The sequence below is a fragment of the Topomyia yanbarensis genome, chromosome 3 (genome assembly GCF_030247195.1).
Source record: "Topomyia yanbarensis strain Yona2022 chromosome 3, ASM3024719v1, whole genome shotgun sequence".
Taxonomy (NCBI): domain Eukaryota; kingdom Metazoa; phylum Arthropoda; class Insecta; order Diptera; family Culicidae; genus Topomyia; species Topomyia yanbarensis.
In genome coordinates, this window is record NC_080672.1 from 119,493,456 (window position 1) to 119,510,994 (window position 17,539).

Sequence of the window (17,539 nt, forward strand, 5' to 3'; positions counted from 1 at the left end):
TCAGCAGTACTGTAACAATATTTTACATAAGCTAAAAAGGGTAAAATCACGAAACGTGTAATAGTAGATATGGAGAAGTAGGGTAACATCTCAGAACCTTTATTTATCTATTTGTAAAATACACCACATCGAACTGTCTTTTGTCAGTTACTCGGCCGTCTTTAGAAGCTTCAATATCAGTTTCTTTCTCCAATCACCCACGATAAGCCATCAGGGCCGGCGGAATGCGTGGGTAGTATGGTAGTAATACTCACTGGAAAATTACCGAGGGGGGAATTACCCACTCGAAAGTTTGGAACAAATCAAAACCTGAGATTAACCACGTAGGTGTCTTGCGCACAAAATTCTTGAGTATGATATTCTAGATGTATAACAATTTCATATTTTTATTCAGATACAAATTTATTTGTTTTACAATTTAAATTTCTTGAAAATATGGGATAATAATAAGGATTTGTTTGAAATTTGGAATTATTTTTTTATATTTAAGCTCATGGGAATACATTTTGACACATCTACATCTTAAAACAAGGAGTTCAAATCAATAGACAAAAAATATTAATACAATTTTACTCAGACTGGGATGCAGTTAGAAAGATTTTTAAGGACAAAATATACAATTTGTAATTTTTCAACATGAACAATCATTTGATTAAAAATTGAAACAAGGAGAAATACTAGTAGGTTTTTATAAGGAAGGCAAAAGATTGTTGATTCTAACATCAGTAGTAGAGACCGTATCAGAGAAAGCGAGGAGAGGGTGGACAAAAATAACATGGAAAAAAATAAATTAAACTTGCAGCTTTGTGGCAAACGGAAGATCACTGAACTGGATCGCCGACTGGCTTCCTTGGATCCGCTAATCGTAATCGGGAACGATTTTGTCATAAAGAATCTAGGAACTCCCTTATTTTCTCCAGGAAAAACAAGGAGTGCATTCCATGCTCCATCGAACGAAGCGCCTACTAGGAACTGTAACGATGTGGGTATAGTCGTTAATAGGTAAATATAAAACCATAAGTTTTTTGGGAGAATATTTGCAGCACAACCCCTTTCATGATCGCTCTCACTACTACTGTCATAATAATTAGTATAGAAGCTGTTCATAGCTCTCATCATCTGGCGAACGTCACGGTGATATGCGCACTACATTGCTCAGCGCGAGCAAATTTGCTGCCAGATAAATTTGTATGTTTTAAGAACAATTATTAAGTTTGTATACATTATTATATGTAATTTCATCGCGAAACGTCTATCGTTTGAATATGAATCTACGTGGAATGCTGTTGTCGCCGATAAATGATTCTTAGTTCCGTGTATTCCGATCAAAAGTTGAATCGAGTACACAACGTAGGGCCTAGCTGCCAGACGAAATATTGTTTCTCTCGTTAATACGTCGACGAAGCGATGCCAATAACCGCGTTTTTTAGCTTTCATCAAGTGTTTAGTTTACGTTTCTAACGTCGCGTATATTCGGAAAAAATTGAGCGATCCTCATACGATCTTTTCGCAAACAATTCTGAGCACTCTTTGCCCACAACAAGGTGGGAAACTGTCCACGGTTGTTTGCGCCGGGTATTCGTTTCGTCTGACCTTTAATCGGAGTGTAGAGAATCAAGCCAGTCAATACGTTGTACAATTCCATCGAAGGAATTTATTATTTTGATTCGATTGTTTCGGATATAGTTGACGCGTAGTTCTTTCAAGCAATGGACACACTAATTGTAACGATGTTGAGTACAACGATAAATCCAATGTTTCTGAAGGGTATGTGTGATAGTGCATAAGCTTGTTAGTGCTAACGGCCAAATCGTACGTTTATCAGCTGAAGAATAGCTTAGTTTGCGGATAAATATTTGGATAATTATCTAGCTAAATCCCGCGAAGTGGTGAAATATAAAGTACAATCCATAAAGTGCCTTTGCAGACGAAAAATTGCACTGATTTTAATTCACCCGACGCTGTATTCATCGGTGTGTGCCCTTCAGTTTTTTTTCATCTTTGCTTTTTACGGTGTTTACCGATTGTCATTGCATCCAAATGTCTCAAAACACAAAAGTTGTGACACGTTCGGGTTCGACATCGTCTCTAAATATGATTGGCTCGCTAGCTAAACGATCTCGTGAAGATGTTTCAAAAAATGATGACGGAGGAATTACAAGCCTGGACGAATTATGGAGCAAAATGCAGACAATGTTATCTACCACTAGCGAAAGAATCGAGGCGAAAATTGAAAGCTGTAATGCTGCACTGGAGAAACGGATCACAAAGATTGAAAATCAATTATCAGCGGTTCGAGAGGAGTTTTCGGGAAAAGTTATACAACTTGAGGAAGAAGTCTCAGCTGCACGTTGTGAGATGGATTACATCGCTGAATCAACTATCCGTCTTGATAAGAGCAAGGAATTAATTATTTCTGGCGTTCCTTATTGTAATCAGAAAGATCTAGTGAATGTGTTTTGTAAAATTGCCGCGTCAATTGGATATAACGACAACAACGTTCCACTGGCTGACCTGCAACGTCTTTCTCGTACCCCAATCAATCCTGGGCTGACACCACCTATACTGTGTGAATTCGCTCTTCGTAACAACAGGAATGAGTTCTATCGTAAATACCTCGCTCAACGATCACTTTGCCTTCGTGATGTCGGATTCGAGAGTGATAACCGTATATACGTCAATGAAAATCTAACCGCCAATGCTCGACGGATTCGGAGTGAAGCTGTTAAGTTGAAGAAAGCGGGAAGATTCGAAAGCGTGACAACCCGCGATGGAATCGTTTACGTAAAACCCAAAGGTTCGGAAAAGGCTACTGTGGTCCATTCACTTCAACAGATTTCGTCGTTCAGTAAAAACCCTATCCAATAAAAATTTCTGCATTCCTTCCAATAATTCCCTTGTTTTCCGCTCCCTACATCCTTCTCTCCGTCCACTCCTAAAAGCTAATAAAAACAATTAAACCTATCCTCGAATACTTTTTCTTTTCCTAGTTCTAGCGGTTCCCATGTATCCATTCCTTTTTAATTCCCGTGATTTCTTCCGTCCTAAAAGTCAATAAGTGTACCTATGGCATGCTGATTGTTGCTGTTGCTGCTGGCCCTGAGGATTATCTATTGCTGTTGCTGCTGCTACTGCTTCTACTGGGGTGCTATTTGTTGCTGTTGCTGGGATGTATCATATTCTTAATTATGACATGTTGGATTGCGTACGTAACGGTTTGGCTGTTAGCCGTCACAAATTTAAAAAAAAATTATTATACAATATGTGGACTTTGTTAAGATTTAAGTTTAGGTTCTCTTTAGCTATTAGGTATTCGTCTTTTGTTTGTTTGTTAGGTAGATCTCTTTTGAGGCCAGTTCAAATTTTCGACTATGGATAATGCCACTATGTCCGGAAACAATGCTTCTGAACGAATATCAATCACAAAAGCTGTACTGAACTCGGTGTTGCTGAATGGAAAGTTGAATATATGCCATATAAATGTTCAAAGTTTGTGTGCGCGGCAATTTACAAAGTTTGAGGAGATGAAAAAGACTATATTTGAGAGTAAAGTAGATATAGTTTGCTTTACGGAAACTTGGTTAGATAACTCAATTACTGATGCAATGATTGATGTTAAAGGGTTCAACTTGATTAGAAACGATCGTGATAGACACGGTGGAGGAATTTGCGTTTATATCCGAAAAGGAATAGTTTATCGTTTGAATCGTAAGTCATTGTACTGTGAATCGACTTGCACTGAATATTTAATCTTTGAGATTCTCCTAGGGCGTGATCGTTTGCTTGTGGCTGTTTACTATAATCCCCCTAGTGTCGATTGCTCCGATCTTTTGCGAGGTCACTTCGATGAATATTCTGTAAGATATGCTTCTACGTATTTTATTGGCGACTTCAATACTGATCCACACAAACCAGCACGAAAATCACTACGGTTCAATGACGCTATTTCTAGCATGTCCTATAGTATAATAAACTCAGAACAAACTTTCTTCTACAATACTGGCTCTTCCCTTTTGGATCTGCTTATAAGTGATTCACCTGAAACAGTTTTGAAATTTAACCAGTTATCAATGTCTGGGATTTCCAAGCATGATCTAATATTTGCGTCTCTCAATTTCTCACACGCAAACGAAGAACTTGGTTATTGGATCCGTGACTATTGCAATTTTGACTTTGTACTACTTTGTGAAACATTTGCTGGTATAAATTGGAATGAATATTTTAGTGTAGACGATCCTAATATTTTAACTAACATCTTGAACCACCATCTCTATATGCTTCATGAGAAATTTTTCCCATTAAAATTTCGGCGGTATCGTAGGAATCCGTGGTTCACTAACGAAATCGAGAAAGTAATGATAGAAAGAGATCTTGCATATCGGAATTGGAAGTTTAGTAAGACTGTTGAACATCATGCTCTGTACAGGCGTCTGAGAAATAAGGTTAATTCTACCATAGCAAGAGCTAAGGCAGGTTATGACCAAGAGGGTGAATGTTTTGACGTTTCTTTGAAAAATGAGTGAAGCCAAATAAGCTGGCTTCCTGGCTCGGATAGTTGCCAAAAATGACAGCGAACGCGCTTTAAGCAACGTTCATATCACTAGGAGCCAATGTTGTTAACTCGAAATGAAACTTATAGAATACAAACAAACGTCATTTTGATGTGCTTAACTGGTACTAAGTTGATAAAAGCATTCGGATTTTGTGGAGGAACAACGATGAAAGAGAAAGCGTGATTTCTCATATATTGTTATTAATTACTTGTTTTGAATCCAACTTTTAAACAGTGTCGTACAGTTCATGTGAACGGACCTTGAACATTTGAAGCGTAGCTAGCGCTACTGGCACTTGGTGGCAGCTTCAGGCAACAAACAGTTTTCACGGGGCTGGTTATGACAGACAACGGCTAAATGTGGATTTGCCAAGCAAGCAGCTTTGGGCAAGTATTAAAAGCTTAGGAATAACAACCAAAGATTTTCGTTCCGCCAACTACGACCTCACTGCAAACTCAATAAATGATTATTTTGCATCAAATTTTTCGACTGAGGATACAGACAATGTCCGATTTTCACCTCATGAAAATGGCTTCTGCTTTCGACCTGTTTTGAATTACGAAATCATCAATGCTGTATTCCAAATTAAGTCAAATGCTGTCGGACTAGATGGCATTCCTATTAAGTTCATCAAAATCATTATTCCTTATGCGTTGCCTATGCTTCGACATCTTTACAATGCTATAATATCGACCAGTAAATTTCCTAGCGAATGGAAACGAACAAAAGTGATCGCGATTCCAAAAAAAGCTAACATTTCATCAACAACGAATTTAAGGCCCATAAGTTTATTGCCAAGTATATCCAAAATATTTGAAAAGCTAATCAAGAATCAAATTTCTGATTTCGTTAACAGAATGAACTATTTACATCGTTTTCAATCTGGATTTCGAAGTTGTCATAGCACTGAGACTGCTTTAATGAGAGTACACGACGATATTGCACAGACGATAGATAAAAAAGGAATCGCAATTTTATTACTAATAGATTTTGCCAAAGCATTCGATAGAGTTTCGCATAGTAAACTAGTAAATAAACTAATTTCACTGTATGCCTTCTCTAACGAGGCAGCAAAATTGATAAGAAGCTACTTAAGCAATCGTAGTCAGGCAGTAAGTCACAATGAAATCCTCTCTGATTTCAAACCAATCTTATCCGGAGTTCCTCAAGGGTCAGTCCTTGGTCCTCTTCTTTTTTCTCTTTTTATTAATGATCTCCCAAGCGTTTTAGATTTCTGCTCGGTTCATCTCTTTGCAGATGACGTTCAAATATACATTTGTGCGGACAAAATTACAGATATAACTACCATTGGAAACATGATATTTTTTTTGATATTTATTTATTTGCACCAACAGGCCCCTTGGCCCCAATGGTGGTTCCTTATACTAGTTACAATTACAAAATTTACAATTCATACAGGACACAATTTTAACAATACATTTCATACAAAACAAAAATATAATACTTCTCCTAGTTCGTCATTTGGAAATAAACACTAATAATTGATGAACCACGACCTTCGCAAAATCGTCAATTGGTCAAAAGAAAATTCTTTACTAATAAACCCTAGTAAAACAAAAGCAATGCTTATCTCTAAACAAAGGATTACTGTTTTACCTCCAAATATTTGCATCGATGGAGTTGAAGCAAATTTTGTACACCGAGTCAATAATTTAGGAGTTATTTTCAATAGCAATTTGGTGTGGGATGATCACATAAACCATCAATGTTCAAAAATTTATGGATCATTGAAACGTTTAAATTTGACAACAAGGAATTGCAGCATTCAAACTAAATTGAAGTTATTCAAAACATTGTTGCTGCCGCATTTCATCTACGGAGATTTTGTTTATACAAATGCATCGAGTGAATCACTTCATAAGCTAAGAGTAGCATTAAATGCTTGTATAAGATATGTGTACAATCTTTCCAGGTACTCACATGTATCACATCTGCAAAAGATACTTATAGGTTGTTCTTTCAGTAATTTCTATAAATATAGATCTTGCATAAATCTTTTCAACATCATCAAAACCTCAAACCCAAGTTATCTCTCGGAAAAACTAGTTCCATTGAGAGGCACGCGCACAAGGAGTTTTAGAGTTCCACAACATTCTTCAACATATTACGGTCATTCGTTCTTCATCAGAAGTATTGTTAATTGGAATAGTTTACCCAGTTATATTAAATTAATTAATTCCAGATCGTGCTTCAAAAGGGATCTCCTACTGAACTTTCAATAGACGGGTGCGGTTAGTTAAAGAGAACAATTTGCACAAAGCATATTTTTATAGTCTCATGTTTTTGAACTCCAGCAATCTGAACTGTAACATTAAAAACCTATTTTAATCCACCAAGCGGTGCAATTGTGCCTTTCTCAATCATGAATCACGAGAATGTGAAAATTTTGAAAAAGAAAAAACAGCCATGGTAATATTGAACTGAAAAAAGGTGCGAAATCGGCAAAGTCCCAAAAAGTCGATTTTTATAAAAAAATTTTTTTCGAGATAACATAAAATCTCGACGTTTCATGCATTTTAAAGATGTTTGGCATCAAAAATACGAATTCGATTTCTGAAATTTCATGAGGTCCCCCCTTTGAAAAAAAAATTTGAGTTCCGGCTTATATGGGAATTTCATATGTGACCGGACGATTTAGTCTATATTTCCGGACCCATATAAGCGATCCGTGCGAAATTTTATTGACATCTATGGGGATATTATAGCTATCATTTGGGACTAAGTTTGTGAAAATCGGCCCAACCATTTTCGGGAAACTGATGTGAGTTCGTAAATTTTGAAAGATGGCCGCTTTTCCCGGGCACTTCCGGAACCGTCTATGGTGGTCAATGTAGTCAACGAAAGTTTGGTTGGCCGTCGGTGACCTAGAACAGCAAATTTAAGTTGTTTGAGAGACATTTTAGCGAAATTTTTACCTTTTTTGCTTTCATCGGAGTATCGGTTTGAATCACAATTTGCTATGTGATCGCACGCCACAACCTGTAACTCCGGAACCGGAAGTCGGATCGGGATGAAATTAAATAACCATTTACGGGGACGCAATACCTTTCATTTGAGGCCAAGTTTAGTCGAATCGGTGTAGCCATCTCCGAGAAACCGATGTGACTGTTATTCTGAATTTAGATACTTCCGCCGGGGCTTCCGGAACCGATGATGGTGGCCAATGTGGCCAAATAGACTTTGAATGGATGTTAGTGACCTAATACTACAAATCGAAGCAGTTGTGGTCATATTTTGGAAAATTTTTCACCTTTATACATTCATTGCAGAATTTATTAAAATCGACATTTTCTGCGTGTTCGTACTTATCACCCTGTAATTCCGGAACCGGAAGTCGGATCCATTAGAAATTCAATAGCAGCCTATGGGACCGTTGCACCTTTCATTTGAGACTAAGTTTGTCAAAATCGGTTCAGCCATCTCTGAGAAAAATGAGTGACATTTTTGGTCACATACACACACACACATACACACACACATACATACATACACACATACATACACACACACAGACATTTGCCGAACTCGACGAACTGAATCGAATGGTATATGTCACTCGGCCCTCCGGGCCTCCGTTAAAAAGTTGGTTTTCAGAGCAATTGCAATACCTTTCTATTGAGAAAGGCAAAAAGATACATGTCTTACGTTACAAGGTATTCAATAAATAAATAAATAAATAAATAAATCTAACGCGCTTGGCCGCGCTGCTGGAGTAGGCATTTGTGTCATTTTCACTGTATTCAAGATGGTCATATTGAAATTTTTGCGAATATCATGCAGTAAGACAGATCGGTTATCAGAATGAAGACAACCCCACGACATACCGTGAGAGTTGAAGTATTCTAGAACCAGCTGAGGTGTGATGTATATGGAAACAAAAGCAAATCTTTGCCTGTGATTGTGTAAAACCTAGGCAAATAGTAATACTGAAATATAGAGACACTTGGAATTTTGTATGTCCCATGTGGATTTTCCTAAACCAGAAGCCACTTACTTTGGTTTTGTGACACTGTCAGACATTACTAGGAAGCTTAGGAGAGGAAATGTTTCTTCTCTTTCGAAAACTTATAAGAACACTAGTTGGGATTGTCGCTCTTTAGTGAATAAGCGAGCGTAGAAATTAGTCGTGGCCGGTGGCGTAGCCCTCTTTAACATTTCGTCCCAGCGTTGCTCAAAAGAATGCTTCAGTTTTTCCCGTATAATTTGTATGCGGGATATGTCGACAGTTCATTCGGAGTCTCTCCGCAGAAGAAAAAGTTTTCTTGATTCTCTCCGCATTTTCCACACCGTTCCTTGTTTCTACAATTGGCCCATAGTTTTCAACGGCGGTAGTTCATGCCCCGCGGTACAAAAAGGCGAACAAGTAGGCGAGCCCGGTTCAAAAGAACAAATTTTGGAAGAACAAATCCGGCGAAAAACTTGAAATTGGCAACACTGTAACCAAAAAATACTATTTTTTCTAAATTCCTGGACCAATTTCCTTTAAAATGTATCTCACCGATTGTTTCTAGACTCAATAGAGCCGAAGATATCAATAAAAGTTAATAATTGATACTTTATAGATATAGAAAATTTTCCATGTACAATTATGACACGTCATACAAATTTTGTCATCAATACACATCTATGACACGTATTAGTGGGACTTTTGTTTACATTTTTAATAAAACCTCTCAATATAGTCGATCTTCGTAATGTTTTAGGGACTAATACATAATAGATAGAATTGTCTTATATGAATTGTTCATAAGGAACAATTCATAATACCATTTATAAGTTTCAAGATATTCAATTTCAAACTTTAAAAATCGTTTTTCTCGAAATGTGCAAAATGGCTCTTGTCATAAGATAGCACAACAGCGACGAAATGGCTTGTCTATGGTCCGGAAGATGACCATCGAGGGGCCGGTTGTATTAGATATAATTTGTATCGAAAGCGAGACTTATAGGCATTATTTTTCCCATCGGAGAATGTCGGTTGTCGGAAATACCTTCCCATTAGTCAACACTATCATGTGGGCTTCAGTACCAGCGAAAGGAAGGTTTAATCGCAGAGATCGGAAAACTAATGCAACGAAATCTAAAGAATGGAGTAATTGATACTTAGCTGTGGAACATTTGTAGTATCTGTGTTCAACACACACAGTACGGGAAGAAATCACTCCGAATCTTACTACCCACTCGGGAAAAAGGTGTTCCGCCGGCCCTGTAAGCCATGTGGTGTCGGTAGTGGAGTATCTACAACTCCTACTGCCGCTCTTCTATATTGTGGTGGTCGGTAGTCGACACACTTTCTTCGTTTTTGGTTTACAACATTACTCCAATTGCATAATATAGGGCATTAGCATACTAATGGATAGCTAGAGGCCTTGGCTAATAATTGGTGAAAGAATTTAGTTTATTCTGTTAACATGAAAACATTTACTAACAATTTAGTAAAATAATATTTTTTTTACCATTTAGAAAAATGTGATCGATTGTCGGCACTCTAAGAAAATTTATTAAAAATGGAATATTAATGAAAATCATCAAGATTCAAATGGAAAAAGAAATTTATTCATTTCAACGACCTTCTAAGGCATTTTGAACACCATTCTTCATCAGAACCACAATGTGTATGTGAAAAACTGGTGCGAATATTACGCACTGCTAATGCACTGACGGATAGCATTCTCAGCATTAGAGTGAGTTTCAGGCAGTTCATTTATTTGATTAAAGCTTCAGATAAATCGGCTAGAACAAATTTTCTGAAAAAAATATAAATGATCAGAAATCAAAAAAATCGAATAATTCTAAACAAGCGTGTATCTCGGTGAGAGTTTTGTGTACCGTGAATATCCTATAAAATGTTCGAACAAATTGATGTGAAAATGATGTAGAGTAAGTTTGATAGAAGACTGAGCATTAAAACTTCCACAAGGCAGTGCTTTTTTGCTGGTCATTGTCATGGTTAACGAATAACGTATAAAACAATCCTACCTAATCAGGTGCGATTACAACGACGAGAGTATATGATGCTTCCATCTTAGGTTTGTATATTTTTAAATTTTAAGGGGACCTGGTCAAATTAAGTCCTAGTAAGAGTTTATAATCTATATAACGGAATCGTGTCAATTGTTTGGCAAAATCAGATGTTTTCCTGAAAGCTTGATCAATTGGCTTGAGTCAATTTCTAGACCCACCAAAATGTCTGCTCAAAATTTGAGCTCAACCACCCAGGTATAAGTAGCAGACCAACGTGCTTGAAGTTTACGTGGGAATTTTTGACAGTTTACATGGAGAAAACCTATTTGGTCGTGATTTCGCCGCTAGGTGGCATTATATACACTCGATTCGCACGACAAAGAAGACTGTTCGCGCCAATACTATCTTTTCGATGGAGTGAGATAGAAAGTTGGTATTTTCCACAAAGTTGTATGAAATGCTTTTTGGAGTAATTCATCTGACGGCCTATCTATCTTTATTGGAAAGTTAGTGGTGGCGTCATCTATCTGATGAAACTAGCAACTAATATTTTCATGCCTTAAAATTTTTCGGAATATACATACTATTTAACTAAATCCAACCATTTTTGGCAAAACAAATAAGTTCGTGAATAGCGACTTCTGAACCACCACCATGCAAGGATAGGTCCCGTGCCAAACAAACTCAGACACCACTTTGTTAAAAAAAATCAATTCTTGAACAAAGTTGTCTTCCTTGTTGGGACAATCTGGTGTATACAGTGCTAGCCAGCGGTCAAAACACGTACAGGATGGCTTTCTCCATGAAAATTGTCAGAAACGCTAAGCCGGAAATCGCCATCTTGGTTTTCGTAATGCACAGTTGTTTTTTTGCCACACACCAGCGAAAAATTATTCACTCAAAAACGGTAAAGCGTACAGCAATGATGTCTTCTGGGATATTTTATGATATGATTATGGTGATTAATCCCCCTTGAAGTGAGATATTAGAAGCTACAATTTTTTTTTTTCAAAGTATGAAAAACAAGATAAAGTAATCAGAAATGTAAAAGAACTTGTTTTGCGAATATTTTTACAGAAACCCAAAAATCTCTATTTATAGTATACTTGAAGTTATTGCCCGTTGTTTGTAAATGACCCCTTAAAAGCATTTATTCAACACAACTTCTTAAATATCGTAGATAAATCTTCAGCATATTCAAGAAAGCTGATCCATATCTTTCCAGAAGAGATCGCCGGTCAATCTCTTGCGACTTATTGGGTAATTTTTGGTAAAATTAGTAAAAGTTTTAAAAGCAATAACTTTTGAACGGATCCAAATATAACGAGTTATAACTTCTTAAGCCTTTTTAAAAGAGACTTCTTGTATTCAGCAAAGATATTCGTAAAAGCAATCTACACAACTTTTCCAAAGGCGTTAGACCATTTCTTTTATTAAATTTCTTGTTTTGTTCAAAAATCTCACTCATAGGATCATTAATCACGAAAATCATAGCAACAAATGGTAAACCTTGCTATTTTTGATGAGTAGTCCGAAAATACTATTTTTGTAAAATCAACCATTTTTCCGTTACATTACTTTGAAAATACACGAGATAAGCCATTGTAGTAATGACGAATTTCGCGCAAACTCGAACAAATGTTGGCAGCACCCTCTCAAATTTTAGAGAAACTTTCTGTACATGAGAAGTTTGTCAAAAAAACCACTTTGCATACCGTAAGCCGGGGTGACATTGATCACCAAGTAATCATTGCATATTTTTTGACGCAACACATTTTTTTCAAGTTTAATATTTTTAAACCATGTACTGGTGTATGAAGAACCAGATTGGATGGTTTTACCTAAAATTGTCCGCTTACTATTATTTTTCCAAAAATCATTCCAATTTGAAGTCTGGTTTCGTATTCCGGGGTGACTTTGATAACCTGTATGTTCACCCACATTAAGCTCTTGATGTCAATGTTTTTCATTCGAATGTTTGTTTAAACTAATTCTCAAAAGATACTCATTGTTAAATAGATGTTAATTGGTATCGTACAAAGTGTTTCCATATACTGCAAATTTGAGTGACCAAAATTCGTATAATTCGAGTCCAATGAATAAAAGAATCTGAAAACTTGTTTAACTGCTAAATTTGTTTTTATTTCTCCGGTTAATCAATTATTAAAAAGGTTCATCCATTTTAACACGGTTGAGAATTGAATATAAAAAAAAATAATGCGAATTTAAGCCTGAAATAATTTGAAATAATTGCGAACTAGTTTGACAAAAAATGTTTTTCAAATAAGCAAGCTCTTAAAAATTGATTTGGCACATCCGACGCAAAAGAAAAAAAACTTGGTATTTACTATTCTTGCTAAAATCTAAAATTTATTTGTTGTATAAAAAGTAAACACTTTACGACGCTTCTTCAAAATGAGGTAATGTAAAATTTTGGATTATTGAATATTTTGTGCTCAAAAATCGCACAATATACTCAAAAAGTAATACAAATTAGTATTTTACAAGTTTATAGTAAAACTCATTTCAAATTTAAATGATTATGTACAGTGTTCTAGCTAAATAAATAATCTACGAAAAAAGTTTCGAGTGATCAAAGTCACCCCGATGATCAAAGTCACCCCGATGATCAAAATCACCCCATTTTACGGTACCTTGTATTTCTACGATGGTAACAATTTTGTGGAACTGAAATGCTTAAAAATCTTTTTTTTAGACTTGTCCTACTGGAGCTGTAGAGCTAAGTTCTCGAAAGGGCTCTACGTTAGAATCACAGACTACAATTGCAGTCGAGATAGGCAATGTCGCCCACTAAAACACTGCAGCGGGCCGTGATTCTGAATGTGATATTTATTGTACGGTTCAGATATGTGCTGGCGTGGAGATATTACGATCGCGTGTATCATCGCGAAGGGCTCGAGCTTTTGTACATTAACGTGTTTAATCGCGTGTGCGAATATGTGTGCTAGCGTGTAGGATGTAACTTCGCGTGTATAAATCCGATTTTATTACCGGCACACTTTCGCATATTCGCGCGTGTTCTTGGATGAGAGCGCGCAAACCGTGAATCTGATATTTAATTTTCGGTGTACGGTTTGGGAGAAAGTAAGATCTTCCATATCACGAGAGTTCCCGGTCATGTCGCCAAAGAACGTGTTGTCTAGTGGATATGAGCTTTATTTTTTGATTGGTCCAACTGAATGTATGGACCTAAGTTGCTAGGACGTGACCGATCCATGATCGCGCGAACACGGACGTTAGTAGGTTAGCGTTTGAGACCGCGTTTGAAACTTCGTAAGTGCTCAAAAGTTTATCTTATTATCGGAGTGTTTTCAAGTTTGCGCGATCGCGGGTGTAGGTGTGCGTGGTTGATCGCGAAGGGCTTGAGCGTTCTTATGTTAACATGTTTGTCACGTGTGCTCGCGTGCATGTGACTACGCGTGTACAAAACTCGTGTGGCCATTCACATATTCGCGTGCGTTCTTGGATGGTCATGCGGACCGTTATTCTGATATTTAGTTTAGGGTGTACAAATCACATTCTAACAGGGAGTGAGTTACCCCATCACTGAAGTTCTCGGTCATGTCGCCATGGAACGTGTTGTCTAGTGGATATGAGAGCTTTTTTTAATTGGTTTAATTGAATGCATAGACCTAGTCTGCTGATACCAAAGATAGAAACATACGGAAGTGACCGATTCATGATCGTGCGAGCGCGGGGGTTGTTAGGATTACGCTTGCGACCGCTTTTGAAAATTTATAAGCGCTGAGACGTTCATCTGATCACGTCATATATTATCATGTTTGTGAGATCGCGCGTGCAAGTACAATGGATGGTCGCGACATTTGTACGTTGACGGGTTTGTCACGTGATCCTTCCTTAGAACTAAACAAGAAAATAAAGAAGTAATAATGGAATATTTGTTTAACGACATAAACTTTTTTCAATGGGATTCTTGATTAATAAAAAGTTAGTTGTTAAATTAGACAATATCTTCTCACACACTGAGTTTTATTGGATTCTGAGATAATTATGACTTTCACTGGCTTAGTTTTTGATAAAAATACACTAAAAAATCAGTTTGGCAAGGCAAAGTTTTTTTCAAATAACTTTTTTTCCTTGAAAGTGCCAACTTGGATTTTTGACGGTTGGTAGGGAATATAATTACTCATCTTGGAACAAAATTTCCTCCAAATCAAAGATGATTTTTTTTGTGACTCGACTTTAAATTTTTAAATTGTTTTGACATTAAAAATGTCTTACTCCACTATCTGGGGCTAGGTGTCATTCTAAAATCTAAACTATCTCCCATGTAACGAAACTATGTAAGGTTTGCACGCTTATAACTCCGATATTACTAGATGGATTTTAATCATTCATACACCAACCGATTCAGAAACACCTAACTTAAATATTGGTCATAATTTAATATCTCCCCAATAAAAGTAGACTTTTGGAAATTGGTAAAATTAAAAAGTTCACGAAAAACGGGAAAATTACCATTCGTGAGGCAGATTTCTCAGACACAGCCGTCAAAAGAGGGCAGCTTAGTGACTCAATGAAACACGAAAAGTTATAAATAGAAGCGACGCATGTCCGTTTAAATCAGTTGTTGCTCTTGTCTCATACGAACAACATCGTCTCCGGGCGATGCAATAAGCGCTATCGATTTTCGGCAACATTGGCATTTGCACACACTCGCACCTATGTGACTAAACCATATACGGTTAGTTTATAAATAGAGGTGACGCGTACCCGTTTGAATCAGTTTTTGTTCTTATGTCGAACGGGTAAGATCATGGCTGCAGCGTGTGGGCACTACAATAAGCGGTAGACGCTATGCATTTTCGGCAGCGGTTGCCGTGTGTGGATTTTTCGGGTACCAGCACGGTGTCACAGAATGATTTGCAAAGTGGGTGGGTGGGGTGGTTTGGATTTAATTCAATACGGTGTGTGCTGCTTAAGAGTGTTGCGTTTGAATAAAATATATTTATTTTTATGCATGCGTGTGCGTTGTAACTTGTTAATCCATGTTTACGGCGCATTGTAGCTGCCTAGGGTAAAGAGCCTATTGGTTTTCATATGTTTCATATTTTGGTTATATGTTTTTTATCAGTAAGGCATCTGACAACGTGCTTCTGTAGTTATTGCACTGTTCAGCAGCGTAGTATTTTATATAGGGGAGTACACTCAGGTTTTATTACGCGGTATTTTTTACGCGAATTTTGAAATTTCCGCGGTTTTCATTTACGCGTTTTTTTTTTAAATTTAGGCGGTTTTCATTTGCACGGCCTGTATCCCCTGCGTAAAAAAACCTGAGTGTAATTGCATCGGAAACAATCACATTCCCAGCAGAACTTTTTGTTTTCTAATTTCAAACACTTTTGTTTCGTACTGTACACAACGGAAAATTTTAAAACAGAACTTACCGTCCCAGCAGCAGATTAGGCGGGTGTTCTATTTCGATTCAAATTCAAGCCATGTCTTAATCGTTACTGGACTTAAAATTGTTTTCCCAGTTTATCCAGTCAGAGTATCTGTCCTGCCCTATGTAGTTAAAACACAGTTCTAATTGCGTTTTAAAGTATACAACAAATTGAACGGTTAGGTATACTAATTTAAATTTTAAAATATGTCTGTTTGAAATTATGCAACAAACCGCTGTACTGAAGATATAATTATGTCAGTCCTATTACCACATAAAACACCTATATAACATAAAACGCTGCAGAATTGGTTTAATAATACAATGTTTACACTACAGAGTTATAACACGTTTTAATAATTAGCAACAAGAGAAAATGTCACCAAGATAGCATAAAACCCGTTTTAACTGGTAGTGCGAACGTTGCATAACAATGTAATTTATCAAATAATTTCATTTTTTTCACCACTAATCGATCAAGAAATACTTAACCTTAAGATTGTTTACTTAAGTTCATTAATACATTATTGAAAATTTAAATGGAAAATGAAATTTCATATTTCATGAAGAATCTGTATATTTCCGTTGCTGGACGTGGGCTTCCTCGTCACGGTTCTAAATATGGAACTTTTCTTTTAAATATATTTTCTGGACAGACCAGCCTATTTTTACTAGATGGATTAGCCAAATAATGCCAATCACCTAGTGAGATACTTGATTAATTAATAGATTACCGTTAAAAGACCTTCAATAAATTATTTTTTAATGGGGAGGGTATATAGCAAATTGTAACATAAAAAACAGGCGAGTGAGCAAGAACTTGAGTCGATATGTGTGATAGATAAAATACATTTGCACGCTCTTGAAAAAAGCTAATTTTTAATGTCACCGTGCTCGTGTCCTGTACACAACCCTTTAATTTTTTTTTTCAGTGTAGGAGTCGATGCAGAATTTTAAAAATTTGACTAATTTTGTGAAAATCACTCTTACAACATTTTCTTGTAGAATTTGTCATTTTTAGACCATAGCCATTTGAAAAAAAAATATTAAAAATTTTTTGATCCTTTTCAAAAGACAGTCTAGATCATTTTTGTAAAAACAAAGTATGCAAAGTGGCTTTTTGTGACAAAGTCTTCATGCACAGAAAATTTCATTAAAATCTGAGAGGGTGCTACCAACTCTGAATACGATTTTGAGCGAAATTCGTCTAATATAGAACGTTTTTACATTTCTTATAAAAGAAATGTATAGAATTCGCTCAAACTTTCAAGATTTTTTCCGAGGCCCGGAGGGCCGAGTCTTATATACCAATCGACTCAGCTCGACGATTTGGGACAATGTCTGTGTGTGTGTGTGTCTGTGTGTGTATGTAACGGACAAACTCTCATTCGTGTTTCTCAGCAATGGCTGAACCGATCTTATCCAAACCAATTTTAAATGAAAGAACTAAAAAACAGTATGAACGCTATTAATTTTTTTTTTGATTCTGATGTTTAGTTTCCAAGATATGAATGTTTGAATGCTTAAAAATAGCGTTTTTTGCAGTTTTTTTAAATTATCTGCCGAAATTGACAAT

At 36.5% G+C, this 17,539-nt stretch overlaps 1 protein-coding gene across 3 annotated transcripts in view; it reads right to left on the minus strand.

The window, feature by feature from the left end:
• Nucleotides 1-17,539, minus strand: part of LOC131690289 (uncharacterized) — a 129,360-nt gene that overhangs the window by 45,330 nt on the left and 66,491 nt on the right. The window lies entirely within an intron of this gene.